A 20236-nucleotide genomic window follows, 5' to 3' on the forward strand; every position below is an offset into this window, starting at 1 on the left:
CTTTTTCATACCGGGCCACCAGTAATACTCCTTCAAGTCCTTGTACATCTTATCTGTTCCAGGATGAATGGAGTATTTGGACTTGTGGGCTTCGTCCATGATCAAGTCACGCAGATTACTGAAAATGGGAATCCGAACTCGGTTTTTGTAGTATAGAATTTCGTCAGTTCTTTCTTCAAAGTTTTGTTCGATCCCATGCAAGTTTTCATCTCCTAAGTGATCTCCTTTCAGAGCTTCGTTTTGAGCAACACGAATTTGTTCGGTGAGGCTGGTTTGGACGATCATTCCAAGTGCTAGGACCCGTAGTGGTTTGATCCTGTCTTTTCTGCTCAAAGCATCTGCCACTATATTAGCCTTGCCCGGGTGGTATCGAATCTCACAGTCATAATCATAACAATTCTACCAATCTCCTCTGCCTCATGTTTAGTTCTTTCTGGTCAAAAATATGCTGTAGGCTTTTGTGGTCGGTGTATACTGTCATTTGGTGCCATACAAATAGTGCCTCCAGATCTTAAGTGCGAAAATAACCGCGCCCAGTTCCAAATCATGGGTGGTATAATTCTTCTCGTGCACCTTTAATTGTCGAGAAGCGTATGCTATGACTTTGTTTCTTTGCATTAGTACGCATCCCAACCCTTTCCGGGACGCGTCACAATAAACTACCAGATCATCAGTTCCCTCTGGAAGACTCAGTATCGGGGCTTGGCATAATTTCTGTTTCAGCAATTGAAAAGTCGCTTCTTGTTCTTCTCCCCAAACGTAAGCACGATCTTTTTGAGTCAAAAGGGTTAAAGGTTGGGCTATGCTTGAAAAGTTGGCAATAAAACGCCGATAATACCCAGCTAAACCCAAAAATTGGCGGATTTCTTTCGGTGACTTTGGGGCCTGCCAATTTTTAATGGCTTCAATTTTGCTCGGGTCTACATGGATACCGGGTCGGTTAACCACGTGTTTTAGAAATTGTACTTCTTGTAGCCAAAATTCACACTTTGACAGCTTGGCATACAACTTTTCATGCCTCAACAGTTCCAAGATAGTTCGTAAATGCTGCTCGTGTTCCTCCTTGGTTTTCGAATATATCAAAATGTCATCAATAAACACGATAACGAATTTGTCGAGGTACGGTTTACAAACTCGATTCATAAGGTCCATGAAAACTGCGGGAGCATTAGTCAGTCCGAACGGCATAACTAGGAATTCGTAGTGACCATAACGAGTTCGGAATGCCGTTTTAGACACGTCTTCCTCCTGAATTTTAACTTGGTGGTAACCGGATCGAAGGTCAATTTTCGAGAAATAGTTTGCCCCTTGGAGTTGGTCAAACAAGTCATCTATTCGTGGAAGAGGGTATCGGTTCTTGATGGTAACTTTGTTTAATTCACGATAATCAATGCACATTCTAAAACTTTCATCTTTCTTCTTTACGAACAATACCGGTGCTCCCCAAGGAGAATAACTGGGACAAATGAAACCCTTGTCTAACAATTCTTGTAACTGGTTGGATAGTTCTTGCATTTCAGAGGGTGCCAACCGATAAGGTGCCTTAGCAATGGGGGCTGATCCTGGAATTAAGTCTATACGGAATTCAACCTGTCGGTTCGGTGGTAATCCAGGTAAATCATCAGGAAAGACATTGGGGTATTCACGTGCAACGGGAATTTCTTCTATGCGTTTCTCATCAGGATTCTTTATAGTCACGTTTGCCAAGAATGCCATACAACCTTGGCGTAAACATTTCAACACTTTGAGATGAGACACGAGAGGTAATATCGAACCAGACTTCTCTCCTTGTACTACAATCACCTCACCATTCGAAAAAGGGAATTTTAACCGTCTTGTCGTTACACACAATCTCCTCCTTATACTTGGTTAACCAGTCCATGCCGACAATAACATCGAAACTTCCTAACTCTACCGGGAGTAGGTCAATAAGGAATGGGTGGTCATTAAGAATAATGGAACAGTTTTGGACTATTTGGTTGATAATTATAGAGTTACCGTTAGCGAGCTCTATAGTATAGGGATTTGTTAGTTCACTAACTGGCATGTTACCTAAGGATACAAAACTAGTGGAAACAAAGCTTCTATCAGCACCAGTATCAAATAGCACAGAAGCATATTGATCAGAAACAGCAAATGTACCTGTTACTACGTTCGGGTCTTGTCGTGCTTCTCCAGACCCGATAACGAACGCGCGTCCCCGAGACGCACTTGAAGTCGATGCTTGGTTTGGTTTAGTAACTGCTCTTGGATTCAACTTGGCGCAGTTTCTTCTAATATGATCTGTATTGCCACATTCATAACAGGCACGGTAGGTTACTGTGGTAGAAGTTTGTTGGATAGGTTGTTGGCGGATTGGCTGAGGCCTCGGTGGCGGTGGACGACGAGGTTGAGTTGTTTGAGTTGGTCGGCTCACAATTTCGGCACCTGCTCTGCAATTAGGGGCATAATGCCCAGTTCGACCACTTTTCTGGCATATCGGCAATCTGCACTCTCCCACATGATGGTAATTACATCTGTCACACTTTGGCAAGGGTCCCTTGTACCTGTCTGGCTTCGTATCGGAACCAGTTATAGCATAATTTCTGATTGTTGGACGTGCACGTTTGCTTGATTGTCCTCCTTGTGCTCTCGTCCCATAGTCAGTTCGTTTCATACCTGATGATTCCCCGGCCATTCTCAACCCTTCACTTCTTACCAAGTCAAAAGTCACAATGCCGGCTTGAGTCACGGCATTCTCGAACGACGTGTGACCCACAGAGTTCACCAAACTCCTCACTTCCGGGGCTAAACCCCAAATATAACGTTCAACTCGTTTATTTTCAGGAGTCACTAACCATGGTACTAAGCGGGCCAATTCATTGAAGCGGTTCGTGTATCCCAAATGATCCGCTCCTTTCATCTCCAAACTCCAGAGTTCGTGTTCTAATCTTTGAATTTCGTTCCTTGGGCAGAAATGTTCCAACATCAGTGTTTTGAGTTCAGCCCATGTCATGCGATTCACCGTATCTTGACCTTTTATCTGTACCGTAGTGTTCCACCACATTAATGTGTGATCAGTGAAAGTAGAAGCAACATACTTGACTATGTTTTCCGGTGGACAGTTACTAATATTGAGAACAGATTCAGTTTTCTCAATCCACTTGATTAATCCGTTTGGCCCTTCAGTGCCCTTGAAATCAATCGGTTTACAGGCCATAAAGTTTTTGATTGAATATTCCCTTCGAGGGGGAATAGGGTTGTTATTTTCATTGCTCGGGTTCGGTGGGGGATTATTTGCATTGGTAGGGGTATTTTTATTAGGTGGGGGATTGTTATTTGTAACTGTTTCATTGTTGGTTGAGGGAGCATTATTGTTTTGTTGTTGGTTTGTTTGCATATTTGCGTTTACGCCGGCAGTTACTTGTGTTACAATAAACAGAATTACTGCCTGCATTTGCCGAGCAATCATCTCGGTTATTTCTGCCTCAGTCAAGGGTTTGCTTTCTTTGGGGCCATTCTATAATGATAAACAAATATAAACCAATTAGTACTAATTCCAGTCTATGGCACTATGTAATAGTAATCACAATAAATGTTGTACAGGTAAACCAGATAACATACTAACATTTCACAAATTGTTCTGTACATTGATAATAAAAGGTACATAGACTTAGCCTGATAAAGGCCAGTGCTTGCATGTATATATCAAAATCTATCACTACGTGACTGTTAGACTTAACCCTATAAGGGTCAGTGCTTGTAATAGTGTACAAAATTGTGCCCCATATTAACATAACATACTACTATATACATACATGGGGTATCAAAAGATCATGTACACATAATTGTAATATTCTGCATCTATCCATACAGACGATAGACTAACCACAAACATATAAATAACAGCACCGTAATCACCCAATAACAGTTCCACAGCCGAACTGTCACCCTATCCAAACAACAGTGGTGGTAGGCATCTGACTGCTGCAAGTTCACTACTATCTGATGTAACGTCGATAAGTACTGGGTCATGTCCCTCCTCTCCTGGTTAATGTTAGCTATGGCTATCGAGTGGTCTATCACACGGTCAGTCAGGACAGCCATCCAAGAGTTGTTTCCTGCGTTTGGGAGGTCAGGACGAGGGGAAGGTATACTCAGTGAACGAGAAGATGAAGTATCTACCCTAGGGCGTGAAGGTACTCCCCGGTCATGGGTAGATCTGAATGGAATCGAGGTAGGGTCAATCGGGGTTACTCGAATACGAGCAGTATGCCGGACTCGTGCAGTAGCTGAAGTCGTCGGCGACAGGTGTGTAGGTGGAGTGGGTAATCTGGCTACTCTAGCAGGTGAACGATACTGTCTGTTAACTTCGTCTTGATCCCTGCGTGGTGACCTGGGTGGATAACTATCGCATCTGTAACCAGATAGATCAGGCACATTCCTGGGTAGCTCTCTACAAATAACTTCTTCCTCCACCTCTTTCTCTTCCTCCTCCGGCTCCTCTTCTGGGTCCTCCTCTTCTGGATCCTCCTCTGATTCTTCCTCGGGATCCTCCTCTACAGATATTACCGGTTCTTCTTCCGGTACGTAGTCGTTGTTCCTTGACATGACTCTGCACAAAGGTTAGTTATAAGAATAATATCTATTGCTATCGCTAACTATTGTCGAGGAGATTAATTAATTAAACCAAATTTAATCTTAATTATATTATAATATAATATTAGTTTTAGTAAAATTTTAATTATTATTATTATTTAAATCAATACTGAATATAAATGAATATAATATTCATAGTAAAATGTACCGTCACCAACAGTATCGTACGTACACGTATTCATACACCTTGTTCCACATAAACACGTATGACGGTTACATATATATATACTTTCCCATTACCTTTTATACACATATGTTGCCACTTTTACCTAACCACACATTCCGCGACTTCTCCTCGAATTCCCTCGTACAAGCAAGTCTGTTATTATTTTCCGGACCACAATAACTCACTTGCCCTATAAGTTCATCCCGACATTCATCAGTATATAATATTAATTTATTATTTAATTATTTTCCCAGAGTTAATCGAGCCTACGGTTATATTTTAGGTACCCTAAGGGATAACCTAATCCTTTATAACCAATGGCTCTGATACCAACTTCTGTCACACCCCGACTAGCACATTGCGGAAGCGTAAAACGGGAATGTAACAGACACCTGGTATCAACACATTGTTTATAAAGAAACATTACAAACTAATTTACATTATATTACATTTCTTCGTTCTATCATTGTTTTACAGTCTAGGCGATACAAACAAAACTAGTTCGTTAACTATACATTCTTACTACTATCGCCCTTGCTTCTATTCACGTAGCATCAACCACACACCTCAGGCAAGTAACAGGTCATCAAATCATTCCAATTTAGGTACACCTGAAAAGCAGTTTAAAACAGGTTAACTACTAGAGTTGGTGAGTTTCACGAGTTTCAAGAAAGTAGTAATGAGTATTCACAAGTCAACACTTGTAATCATGAAATAAGTATGTATGTATGTATGTATGTAAATGATGAATGTGATGTAATTATGCTAAGCTACAGTGAAGCCTGGACTGTTCGTGCTGCGTGCCTCCATTTCCCACGCTTAATCAACCACTGTGGCCCCTTTCCGCCCACCACATGCCCCGGTAGCTATGTCTAACACTACATAGCCTGTTTGTATAAATATGGTCATGTGCAAACGGCGCTATGTGACACGGCAACCAGGCCGATTCCGTTTGGGTTTGTCAAACCAATAGTACTATTCACAAGCCACCGGCTCGAAGTTAATCACTGTGATCGTGGGGACTTTCGTGTGTTAGCACTTAGATAATTCATATCAGTACATGTTTCAGGTATGTATATGCAATCAAACATGCTTTTCACCCCAAAAGTTCGTAAAACAGTTTAAAAGTGGGGTCATGAAACTCACGGTTTAGTAGATATTCAGTATTGTATCAGCTCGTGGTTTGTTCGGTCTGCTATCAGTAGTTCCTATAATCAATATTATAATAATATTAATATTTTAATATTATTATAATCTCAATACTAAACTGGGCTGTATAACTAATCTGGGTGTAGCTGGAATGCCCTGAAAGTGGCAATAGGCTTAGGTTGTGATGTTGTTCAATGTCTAATACTTAAAACCGAACTTGGCTCAGACTCCCGTTTTCCCAGCTGGGCCAAGTTGCTCGTTTACGCGTTCAGAAAGCAGTTATGGGAAAATAAGCTTGGGTAAATGTATTGGTTAATAACATGATTAAGTTATAAAGAAAGATCACATACTGGGGTCCCGGATTAGCCATGGGGCCCGTTTCCGTTTATTCAGTTTGATTTGAGAAGAAACGCGCACAATCCACCCGGATTGTCCAGGTTTCTTATAGAAAAGTTCATTTTCACTTAATTAGTCCAAACATATGATTTTTGATCACTCTTGGTGTTTTGATTTTCCCGCAGGTTCACTAGTCGCGAACTTGCCGGTAGTTATAAAAACTGAATTTGTTTAATATTCAGATTAGCATAATTAATTAACCGTTAATCATTAAATTCTGAAAATTTAACCACTTATCAATTAAAATATGTAGAATTTTATAAAAATATTTCTGGAATTTATTTACTGATTTATTAATTTATAAAAATTCATTTTATCAGCTATAATTCGCCTGAAAATCGTCCGTTTATCCCAAACAATTTCCACAAAAATTCCTGAATGCTCAAATCATGTCCCAAATCAAACTATATCAAATCCAGAATGTAAAAAGCTCGTGCAATATTCTTTTCGGCCCAAATTCGGCTGTAAAAATTCACACGAACGCAAATAAACAAAACACCTTTAAACTTCTCCAAACGATCCCAAAATTCATATGTGATCAAAATACATCAAATCTGAGTTTTCAGAAAAATTTCATAATTTTTGAAGTATTTTAGCTATTTTTCCCAAATAAACGTCTCAATTCGGTAATAAATTCGCCAAATATTCTCGGATGGTCGAAAAATTACCAAATTTGAACAGGGACTCATTGACATGGTCCCTGATGTCCCTGAAAAATTTCAAGTCATAAAAAGATTCACATCATAACCTTAACCTAAATAGCCCGTAAGAGAGTGTTTCGGCATTACCTTAGCGGGTTTGGCTCGTTTCCGACCTTTTAATCAAGTTTTCAAGTTCTTGTGCTTCTAAGAAAGCTAGGTACAAGTCCTATATCACAAACCAAGCAATATTTCATCAACATAACAGCCCTTAAGTTAGGGTTTCGGCTAGTGTACAAAAACGAACTTTTGAACCGTAAAAACGTCGTTTCAACCCTTTAATCCGTGTTTATGGCCAAAAAAACTATCAAAACAGGTTCCTTACCATGTGTATGATCAAAACATGTTTATGGACCATTTTTAGGATTTTTACACGGTTAGGAATGATTTTTAGTAACCAAGACATGTTTTTATGTTATTAAACAAGTTTAAACAAGTGTAAAAGTAGCTTATTTAAGTTGTTTACCTTAGGGTTTCTTGAGTTTTTGGCTGGAGAAGAAGTTTATGTCCAGAATTTTCAAGAAATAATGTTGAAAATATCTTGTATCTAGTTTAAATGTGAAAGAATAAGGGGGGGGGGGCTGCTGCTGCGATTGGATCATCATGGGCCCACTTTGGGCCCATTTTGGCCCAAGTTTCTGATTTCTCAAGCCTAAACACAAAAATCCCGGTCCAAATTTAGTTCGGGTTCGGTTTTTGGCCCGAAAAACTTATCGGGTGCGTTAAACAGTGCGAAAACGAGTGTTTTTCGGCTAGTTTTGTGTAAACTTATAAAAACATACTATACGTTTGTAAAAATCAAAAATATTTTCATGGATCGTTTAAAACATTTCAAATAAGTGTTTGGTAAGTCTTTTTCGGCTTAACGGATGATACAATGCTTGGTTTGTAACTATCTTTCACGTTTAAATCTATAGCGGGCGGTTAAACGAGCATGTTTTCGTTTAACTTGTTTGCTATCAAACTAAGACCATATTTCTAATATTTTAGCTTGTATAGATCGTATATCACTTATAATTGGCCCCCCGAGATATCTGGGTCATAACCCGACCCGTTCGGTTAATCGTTCGTTTGTTACGCAAAAGGCGTTTATTTTCTTAATCGGTAATTACGTACTGAGGTGTACCTTGTTTTGGCTCAAATGTCACAAATACGAACATTGTCACGAATAATACTCCCCCACTGGGCACTAATGCGACTACCGATAATGATAATTTCCCCACTAAATGCCACTGGCAATAAAAATCTCTTACCGAACACGAATACTAGTTGTAACAACAGTGATCCTTCATAATGTGAATACTCGTTTAAACAAATTACATAGTGTAAACCTATAAATTCTAGTGGACTAAAAGACTAAATGGGTTAGTAAAATGAATCGAAGAGATAAAATCTGCAATCAATACCAGAAATTGCTCATCACATATGTGATAGATAACGATTGTACAAATTCAGGAATAAGAGGCAACCAACTGTATGACTTGGATAAAACTTAAAAACCTTTTATTAAAACATTTTCATCCAAGGAACAAAATCTAGAAATTAAAAACACAAAACCGAGATATCAAAATCGAAAACGAAAGGGCCGATCAACTGGAATACACAAACCGTTTTATGATCTGGCTCGACTGGTGTCATAGTTAGTAGCCCCAGAAGTAGGAACTTTAATTAATTCAGTTTACCACTAAATCTTTAAAAATTCCGTGACACAAGCAAGTGTGGTAGCTTTTGATATGGTCAGAAATAGTGTTTTGAGAAAACATGGGAAAATTATCTTGTATAAAACATACTAATCACGAAACAGGGGTACAAGAGCTACAACAATCTAAACGTGCGCACCCTACAACTCAAAATAATACGACAATTAATTTTAGTTCAGAATTAAACATATGCAATGAACCTTTGCCAAAGGGTACGTCGAATAAAGGCATGTCATAAAAGCAGGAAGGTTGGATGTTGTACCAGTAGTTGTGGAGCCGTTATAAGTGCTGTAAACAGACCCTTCTAACCTCACCTTCCCAGTTAACCCAAACGCAATCAATTCGCGCACAACCTATGACAAACCCTCATGCTCGCTTTGAGTGTGGAAGTACGAAACGCTTCAAAAGGAACTGTCCCAAGTTAAACCAAGAACGAATATCGATGTCTAACTTGGTGAGAGGCCATGATTAGTGATCGGACCCGATAAAACACAGCAAGACTTAGATGTAGTGAATGGTACATCTGTAATACCTAATTAATATGCTTCTAATTCACTTGATATATGTACCAATAGAAGTCTTATCCCTACTAAATTCTTATCCCCGGAGAATGTACCGGTTAGTGAACTAATAGATCCTTATACTATGGACTTCACTAATGGTGAACCTAGAACTATTAACCAAATACTCCAAAACTATCTTGTTATCCTAAACAACCAACCAATTTTATTGACCTACTCCCGGTCTAGTTGAGAAGCATCGATGTAATTGTCAGTATGGACTGGTTAGCTAAATACAAGCCTGATATCATGTATAATGACTAAATAGTTAAAATTCCTCTCTTGGATGATGAAGCAATTATGTTACAAGGAGAGGAGGTTGGTGCAATATCACCTCTTGTGTCTCATCTTAAATATTGCGCTTTCGCCAAGGGTGTATGGCATTTCAGGAAAATGTAACAAAAAAACCTTAACAAAACATATAGGAGATATCCCCATAGTACTCGAATACTTTAATGTCTTCCTAATGAACTACCTGGAATACCACTATCTGACAAGTTAAACTTTGAATTGACCTAACCGTAGGGGCAATTCCTATTACCAGGCACCTTATTGTCTGACATTCTCCAAAATGTAAAAACTAATTAAACAGCTACAAGAATTTTTAGATAAGGGCTTTATGGGACCTAGCTATCATCATTGGGGAGCACCGATGTTGTTGGTAAAGAAGAAGGATGAAAGTTTAGGATATGCGTTGATTGCTGGGAACTACACGAATTGCCATTAAGACCAATATTCCCTCCCATAATTAGACGATTTGTTAAAATAGCTCCAAGACGCCAATTACTTCTCGAAAACCTCTGAACCAGCTATCGTCAAGTTAAAATCCAAGAGAAAGATGTTTCTAAAACGAAGTTTTTGAGCTCAGTATGGCCACTATGAACCCTTAGTTATGCCTTTCGGACCGACTAATGCACTTGTAGATTTCATGAATCTCACGAACTGAGTTAGCAAATTGTACATCGACAAATTCTTTATAATTTTATTGATGACCTCCTGATATCTTGAAAACCAAGAAGGGACATGAGCAACATTCATGAACAACATTGGAGATGTTAAGGTAGGAGGAATGGTATATCAAGTTGTCCAAGTGTGAATTTTGGCTACAAGTACGATTCTTAGAACACATTATTAGTTGACACGGAATTCACATACAGCTGAGCAAAACTGGTAAACACCAGAGTCACCAAGAGAATTTTGTCAAATTTTGGAATTAGTTGGGTATTACCGTCGCCATATTGAAAGATTTCAAGTATAACCCAACCCTTAACCCTCTTAACCCAAAAAGACCGAATTTATGACTGGGAAGAAGAACAAAATAAGGCTTTTCAATTGCTGAAAAAAAAAGAGAGAAACTATTTTCAAACACGACGCTAAGTCTCCCGGAAGGGACTGATGATTTTGTAATTTATTGGGATACATTCCAAAAACGGTTAGAGTGTATATTAATGCAGAAAGACAAGGTTACGATATATTCCCAACGATCAAAAGCACATGAGAACAATTATACTATCTTTGACATGGAGTATGGGACGATTACTTTTACACCTAAGGCATGGGAATAATATTTATATGCCATTAAATGCACAATTTACATGAATTACAAAAGCCTATGACCTGCAATTGAGCGGTCAAAACTAGATATGGGATAAGGAAGACGAGTAGAATTGTGGAACAATTATAATTGCGAAAACCGATGAAATACTATACTGCAAACAACCGAGTCTAGATTCCAACTTTTGGTAAACTATGTGATTTGATCATGGACGAAGCACATAAGTCCAAAGATTCTATGCATCCAGGTGCCGATAGGATGTACAAAATTTAAGGTAATGTTATTGGTGGTCCGAATGTCTGACTCGTAAAAAGCCTCGGTAGTGTTACAATAACCAGAAACACCCAGTGGAAGTGAGAAAAGATTACTATAAGCCTCGTAACACCCTTTCACAAATCATTACGAGAAAACAGTGTAGTTCGGGTACTAGTTGACGAACTAACTAAATTGCCCGCTACTTCCCGATCAATAGCAATTACACAACTGAAAGGCATGCCTACAATTATGTCGACAAAATCATACCTCGACATGGTATGTCTATTTCGATTATTTCGGACTGAAATAGTCATTTCGCCTCTTATGTTCTAACAAATTTAAGAAACCAAATGTGGTTTAACCACAACCTGTCGTTCTCAAACAAACGATTGATTTGGACAAACTATTTAGACACTGAAATAATTACCAAACCTTAGAGAAATTTAGGACCAACATTTCCACTAGCCTAATCTCGAATACTAATAGTTATCATAATCTTATACGAGCGGCACTGTAACCGGTACAATACGAGCGAGAACATGAATAGATAATTTATTAGATTGAAAGTTGACAACACTAAAAATTCAGAATCTGATTTGATTCCGGAAACCGCCGATGAAGCTCGTAAAATTCAAAAACAAACAGAAAGCCACCTGAAATTGACAAAAGAAATATACTAATGTACGTCGTAACTTGTAGACCTTTGAAAAGTATAACTTGAGTTGAGAAACCGATAAGCTAGTTCAACATACACAAAATGTACGATATTGCCTCGAAATCTAATCCTGTAACTATGCCTATTAAGACCATATTTAGTGTCGAGTTTTAGTCCTACTACAATTTCCAATGTACCGAAACAAACAAGTGCCTTATTGATGAGACGAAGATAGTACCATTTGGAAACTCACACATAACTAAACTTTGTAAAGAACACGTATAAATAATAGGCGGGAAAGTCAGTCAGTTACGACTCAACAGAATTACAATGGTCAAGGTTCGGTAAAATGTCTTGCAATGAGGAATTATATACATTTGAAAACGAAAATAAATATTCTTGTATGTCCCTAAGAAGCTTTTAACTGGTATATTGAATTTCGGGGACAAAATTTTCTAACTGGGGAGAATGTGACATTCATGACAAAACCGGATACACCTCAGTATATACAAATCGAATAAGCGTTAACCGCTTATTGCGTAACGAACGAACGGATAACCAAACGGGTCTGACTATGACCTAGATATCTCGGGGGACCATCTATATGTGATATACGTTTATTATAAGCTAATATATTAGTTTTATGGCCTTAGTTCGATAGCAAACAAGTTAAACGAAAACATGCTCGTTTAACTACCCGCTATAGATTTAAACGCGAAAGATTGTTACAAACCAAGCATTGTATCATCCGTTAAGCCGAAAAAGACTTACCAAACACTTATTTGAAATGTTTAAAGCGATCTATGAAAATATTTTTGAATTTTACAAACGTATACTATGTTTTTATAAATTTACACAAAAATAGCTGAAAAACACTCGTTTTCGCACTGTTTGTCGCACCCGATATATTTTTCGCGCCAAAAACCGAACCCAAAATAAATTTGGACTTGGGCTTTTGCGTTTGGGCCAGGAAATCCAAATTTTGGGCTAAATAAGGCCCAAGGGGGGACCTAAAAACAATCCCGGCCACCACTTTATTTTATTATAATTGTTAATTTACATTTAAAATAAAACACTTTACATATTTTAAACACCCACTTTTACAAGATCTGGAAACTCCTAGCTGACTTCTTCGTAAACCCCCAAGAAAAACATAGGTAAATCATGCTAATTTCATCATTTTTAATTAGTTTTAATTATGTTTAATACTATATAAACATGATTTAAACGCTTAAAATCATTCCTAACCATGTAAAAATCCTAAAAATGGTCAATAAACATTTTTTGATCATACACATGGTTAGGAACCTGGTTTGATAGTTTTTTTTGGCCATAAACATTTTTTGATCATACACATACTTGCGTTTTTACAACTGTGATTGTTGTACGCATAACTGATTTCCTGAAACTCGTGAAATTCACCAACTATTTGTAGTTGACCCGTTTTAACATGTTTTTCAGGTATACCAGACTTGGGCTAGAAAGTCCATGTGCTACGTGTTTGACTTGCAATCAATGCTGGGTGAATTGATGCAAGTGTGCTAGTAAGAAGTAAAGTCGCTTAACGGGTTCGATTTAGTTTATATCACCTAGTTGTAAACAAAGTTAGATCGATGTAAAATATTGTAAACTAGTTTGTATTGTTCTTTATAAACAATGTGGTTGATACCAGAGGTGTCTGTTACATTTCCGTTTTACGTTTCCGCAGATCGCTCGATGGGGTGTGACAGAAGTTGGTATCAGAGCCATTGGTTATAAAGGATTAGGTTGTTCCTTAGGATACCTAAAATATAACCGTAGGCTCGATTATCTCTGGGAAAATAAATAATAATTTAATATTATATACTGATGGATTCCGGGATGAACTCGTAGGGCAAGTGGGTTATTGTGGTCCGGAACATAATAACAGACTTGCTTGTACGAGGGTATTCGGGGAGAAGTCGCGGAACGTACGGGTAGGTAAAAATGGCAACTTATGTGTATAAAAGGTAATGCTGAGTATGTATACATATACATATATACATATACATATATATAACATGCATACGTGTTTAACTGAAACAAGGTATACGAACACTCTCTACTTGAACCAAAGTGCTAGGTCTCTCTTTTTCCTCCTTGCCTTCTTTTCGTGTCTCTCTCCCCAAACAAAAAGAAAACAATTATAAATACCCTCTAGTTGGCTTGCTTCCCCTTCTCCAGTATTGTGGTGCGCTCCCTTGTGCTTTTTGTTGACTCCCCCTCACAGCTCTTTAGGTCTCCCCCCTTTATTTCTTTTTTTTTTTCTTTTTCTTTAACCGACATAAATATGGGCCATAGTTTAATTCTCTTATTAGGCCTTTAACCTATCTTCAGCCCATACTTCGTTGATGATGACGATGTTATGACTTTTTAGTTGTAATCTTTGAATAGCTCTTGTAGATCAAACATCCAGCTTCACCACCTAAATAAATAATAATGTGAACTTTATATTACACTTTAACGTAAACAAATGTTAATATAATATTTATTGCACACTCATATTTTTGTTCACAAACGAATTGCTAGTGACATGAATTCATAAAATTTTAATATAGATCAATTAATTATTTTTAAACATCATAAACGTCAACTCAAACCGTCATTAATTAATAGCAACACCAATATATATAACTTATTCGAATATTTACTCCTTGGTTTCAAACTTTGTAACAAAGTATTCAAATTTAGCTCATTGTCTTATGAAATCATTAAAATATGAATATGATCCATCTAAGAGTAAGTTTGAACACAAACCTAGATCAAAGTATTTAAAAATGTAGGAAATATTTATATAAAAATATATATAATTTAGACCACATCAAATATCCCCACACTTACTCTTTTTCGTCCCTGAAAAAGCTTTTTACAATGTAATCATAATCGGAAAATATGGTCTTAAAAACATGTAGGTTATTTTAAAGCTTAGATAAACGCAAAAACCGTGATTGCCGATATTGTTGTCCACTTAAACCCAGCCACCAACCTATCAAGCCCCCACACACATTAAGCATTTAAGTTCATGTGATATCAAAAACCTATGGGTCTCACACATTTAGAGTTAAGATCCACCTACCCCATCTCAAGCATAGTAAAGGCATTTAAAAATTGAGTTGAAGCAAACTGGTTCAACATATCACCGTAAGAAAAAAACCCCTTAATGGTAAGAAAAAAAATGCACTTAGGTGGAATTTTTATGGATGAAAGGTCAAGTGAGGTCGTACGAGCATGCCCTAAATATTATTGGACTTTGTCCTATATATTCCCTTAGAAAATATTTATCGACTAAAAACTTCGAGCCCCAATAGTGTATCCTCAGAGTCACCATCCCCTTGGTAACACGTAAACTCTCAGTCTTGTCTAGTATGTGCACTTTGGCCTCTTTTTCTATTTTTGAGAATGCTTCATTGACATTTTTCATTACTTAGCTTTTCTCACTTTTACTTATTAGATCAACTTTTGGAATACTTTTATTTAATTTTTTTTTATTTTTTTTCATTGTGCACTTAGGCATCTTTTACCTATAAATATATAACTAAATTCTAAGCTCGTATAAAATGGACATTTGCGGGGCGCTACCACTCTTTATTTATTTTCATAAAACAGAGTGGCGTGCTAATTTTAAAGTGCATTTGTATGACCCCGAATCCTGGGAATCCTACAGTTGGTATTCATACAAAATACTTACAAAAATACCTAAGCTCAAAAACAGTTCATTCCATTAAAATAACCAATTCAGAGTATAATTCAGCGGAAAATCATAGTTATTAAAACAAGTTCCCAAAACCCGGGAATTATTCCCAAAACCAAATTTCAATGTATTTAATAAAAATTTAAAAGAAAATGTTCATTATTAAAACTTCCGACTAAGTATGCCCTCCACCGTCCAAGTAGCTTCGTGCACGTCCAAGCGGTAAGCATCCTTCTCCCAACCTGAAACTCATGCTAATATACACACAAAGTCAACTTGAGCTGAGTGAGTTCAAGTTTTAATAATTGACATTTAAATAAATCATTCCAAGAGTTTTAAAATAAAACGGGATATAATAGTTAGGCCATCATCATCAATAAGTAGTCATACTTATATATATATATATATAAACATCCATATAATTATATCCTTATAGATATCATCCAAGTATTAAAATTAGGGTCGAGCACACGTACAACCCAAACACGTAATATCCAAGTAAGAACATCAGGGTCGAGCACACGTACAACCCAAACACGTATCATCTCATCCGATGGTGATCATTCCACACGAGCCTCCCCCCTTACAGGCTTTTCAGGGCCCGTCACAGGATTTAAGAACTTGAGTAGTATAGTTGGCTCGGCCAAGATCACCATCCATCCGCATGCAAACACAAAGTAGGCATGCGCAAAGATCCTTAGTTGATAACGACTAATTAACATCGCCAATTATTGGCCATAAAGTAACGCATGTATAAACACACGTATATATATATATGTGTGTGTGTGTGTATTTACATATATATATATATATCATCCCAAATATATCATCATGAAAGTAAACATATGGTCATAAAGTAACGCATGCATACACATTCATAAATATCATCTAATGACATACTACAATACGAGTAAGCCTATATCCTTGAGTCTAGACCATAAGTAATATCTATAACCTTATAAAATATATAAATATAAACGAGCCTGAAATATTCTAAGGCATAGAATATAATTCACCCCCTATTTTCATGAACCCCCAAACACAAGTCAGGCCATATAAATGTTGGACTCGGTCTGTCCAAGACACATATTACAGTTGATGTGGCTAGTACATTACGATCCAAGTCGGGTCATACCCAATAACAGCTAGACAAACACCAATTATATTTGTTTATATATGATATGATCATAAGTAAATAAATATTGACACTTTTGTTATTTGGAAAAGGGTTTCTAAATACAATGTACTTGTGAAATGAATAAATCATATGGATGATTTATATTTTGAAAGAGAACATTCCATAGTGTTACTTAAGATGATTAAATAACAATATGTGAAAATGGTTACCTAGCATGTTGCCTATATATTGTGTTATACTTATAAGTAATAAGTTTTATAACACAAATATATAAATGGAAGGTTTAAATAATAATAATAATAATAATAATAATAATAATAACAAGGAAGGAATCTCTTTCTCTCTTATTATTTTATTGTTATTTCAAATGTTAGTGGAGACATGCAAGGTTTCTAATTGGTGCTATGGGTGGTGCCAAAAGATACACACTTACTTCCTCTTTCACTCTCATTTTTTTGCAAGTAACAAAAAGTTTTCTACTCTCTCTCTTTTTCTCTCTAATTTTCGGCCAAGAGGAGGAGTCAAGGGAGGAAGAAAATTTTTGAGTGCAAATCCTAGCTACAAGGTGTTTACCTTGAAGTTCTAGCCTACCATTCTTCATCTCTTTCACATTTCCTTGGTTTTGAAATGTAGTCTTAACATGCATGGACTTATAGTGACATGCATGTGTTTGATAGTATGTATTTCGTATTTGGATCTGGGTTTGGGTTTTGCATGTATAAAATTGGTTTTATACACTATAAACTAACAAGATTTAAAAAAATTATCCGCTGCGTTTTTGGTAAAAGTAAGGTATTCTCACTTTGATAATCTTGTTAAAACCCAACAATGGCATCAAGAGCCGCTTATACGAATGCATGCTTCATTAGCCCTAAAAATTTTCGGTTTTATGGTGGGTTTTACCATATGGCCGAAAGTTTTTGGGGTTTTGGTTTCCCCATGGTTTTTCAAGGTTATACTTTACATGCATGTGGTAATCTCGAAAAACTAGGTCATTTGGATGATTGTTTACTTTGTTTGGACAAAACCTGAAACTTTCGGTTTGGTTAAGGTTGGGCCGAAAGTTTTGAGGGAAAGGGGAACCATTTTTTGGTCTTGGATTATTGCATATTTAGATGTGTAATAGATGTTCATAACCTAGCCATGGCCTTATGTTTGGTTGAATGTTTGTGTTGTTATGTTTGTTCATTCAAAGTGGTTGTTTGTTCATTCAATATGGTTGTAATATTTATTTGGGTTTGTAATCTATTTATTCATTTCAATTGGTTTGTAATAATAAGTAGATTAGATGCATTTATTTTACTAGAAAAATGTATTACGATATATTTTGTAAAAGAAGATGCAAGGAAGGAAGCCCAAATAAAATGATGGAGACCACAACACGGGGGTGAACACTTGGAGCATTTGGATGCGGGAACAAGTGGGAGTTCACCGACACAAGCACATGTCCTTTTGAGTCCCTTAGGAGAGACCTTTTGACACACTTATCTTCGGTCAACAAGTGTGGTCAACATTAGGAGGCTATGGTTATGGACTTGTGGTTGTGTATGTTTTATGCTTGTGTGGTTGTTTTAATTTTGTTTTTGTCATTGCAATGTGGTTTGCTAACAACTTAATAAAAAAAGAAAACAACTAGCATAAAATTGGTTCATTAGAAATCGTTAGGTAATAAAAATTGGTTTTATTAAAGGCTAGTGATTTCATAATAAAATGGGTTTTATTAATAGGAACTTTGAAAATGGGTTTTTCAACTAAGTACCATACATTTGAATGCATGCAAATGAAAGGTACATAAAAAGTTTTCCAATCTAGAATTTTGTAAACTAAAAATCCCTTTTATAAAATAAGTCGAACACCATCCTTTTATACAACACTCGAATCACTTGGAAACTCGATATGGGATAAAGTTCACCTAACCATGTTGTAGGAGACTTGTGAGTTTGAGGTGGGTTTACCATATAAGTGGGATAAAGGTCACCTAACCACTTGTATACGTAAACTCACATGTGTGTATAAGTAGGACGACTTAAATTAGAAACCATGTGAATAGGGTCACCGAAGCAAGGTGTACAATGGTGTTGATGGGATTAAACATGCCAACTAAACATGAGATGTTTAACCGATCCCATAAAACTAGAAGTTGCAAAGGGTTGCAATCGTCAAGCATTGACTACCTTGTTAATTTAAATAGTAGAATAAATGTCACCTAACTACTATTTGAATGTAATGTTGGGTTATAGATTTTAATCATTAATTGTCTTGGAGACATAAAGGGTATTAAAGATTAAAATAATTGATAACGAAAATACAAAAATTGAGTTTTGTTATGTTTGAAGATGGCCGCAATCAACAATCCACCTAACGTTATTATTCCACCCGTAAATAACCTATCACTAAGATCTATTCTCGATAAGGATCGTCTAAACTATACCAACTTTATGGATTGGTATTGAAACTTGAGAATCGTTCTCAAGCAAGAAAAGAAATACTACGTAATAGACGAACCTATTCCCTATGAACCTAGTGTTGACGATGCTGAAAACTATAACAATTGGGTAAAGCACAATGAGGATTCAGTGCAAGTTTCTTGCCTCATGTTGGGAACTATGATTCCCGAAATTCAAAAGGATTTTGAACTTCATGGGGCATACGACATGATTACCCAACTTAAGGAAATGTTCCTTACACAAGCTAGGGTGGAGCGCTTCGAAACGGTTCGAGCGCTTCATGCATGTCGTATGGAAGAAACCCAATCCGTTTCCTCCTATGTACTTAAGATGAAAAGCCACATTGATCATCTCGAGCGCCTTAATTGTCCCGTCTCTAAAGAGTTAGCCACGGATTTGATCCTAAATGGCTTAACTAAAAAGTTTGAGACATTTGTTATGAATTATAACCTGAATGGGTGGGACATGAGCATTGGTGAGCTTCATGCAATGCTCAAGACGTCCGAGACGGGAATGGGTAAAAAGGTTTTACCCATTCTCACGATCAATGAGGGAGGCAATAAGAAGAGGCATCACCCAGAACCTAAGGCAAAGGTTGCCAAAGGTAAGGGACAAGTCATGGCCAAGTTCAAGGGAAAGGAGAAAGCGGGACCACCCAAGCCGAAGGAAAAGAAGCCAAAGGTTTGCGCGGATCCGTGCTTTGGATGTGGGGAGATAGGGCAATGGATGAGGAATTGTCCAACCTATCTCAAAGATTTGAAAGCTAAGAGGGATGCGGGGCAAACCTCGGGTACAACTTTCATGATTCATATTGATCTTAATATTGTTTCCTCTAATACATGGGTATTGGATACCGGATGTGGAACTCATATTTGCAATTTGTTGCAGGGGTTCAAAGGAAATGAAGGATTCAAGAAGGGAGATATTAGTCTCTTCATGGGCAACGGAGCAAAGGTTGTTGTCGAAGCCCGAGGGGACTACACTTTGAAGCTTCCAAATGGTTTGGAAGTTATTTTAAACAAAGTTTTGTATGCTCCTAGTTTGACTAGGAATATTATCTCCGTTTCCTTGTTAAGACAATATGGTTATGATTTTAAGTTTATGGATGATTGTATTTATGTTTTCATGAATGATGTATTTATTTTAAAGTAATGCCACCTAATGGCATTT

The sequence above is a fragment of the Bidens hawaiensis genome, unplaced genomic scaffold (assembly GCF_021521415.1).
Source record: "Bidens hawaiensis isolate Kalapana, Puna unplaced genomic scaffold, B.hawaiensis_p1.1 tig00017141_1, whole genome shotgun sequence".
Taxonomy (NCBI): domain Eukaryota; kingdom Viridiplantae; phylum Streptophyta; class Magnoliopsida; order Asterales; family Asteraceae; genus Bidens; species Bidens hawaiensis.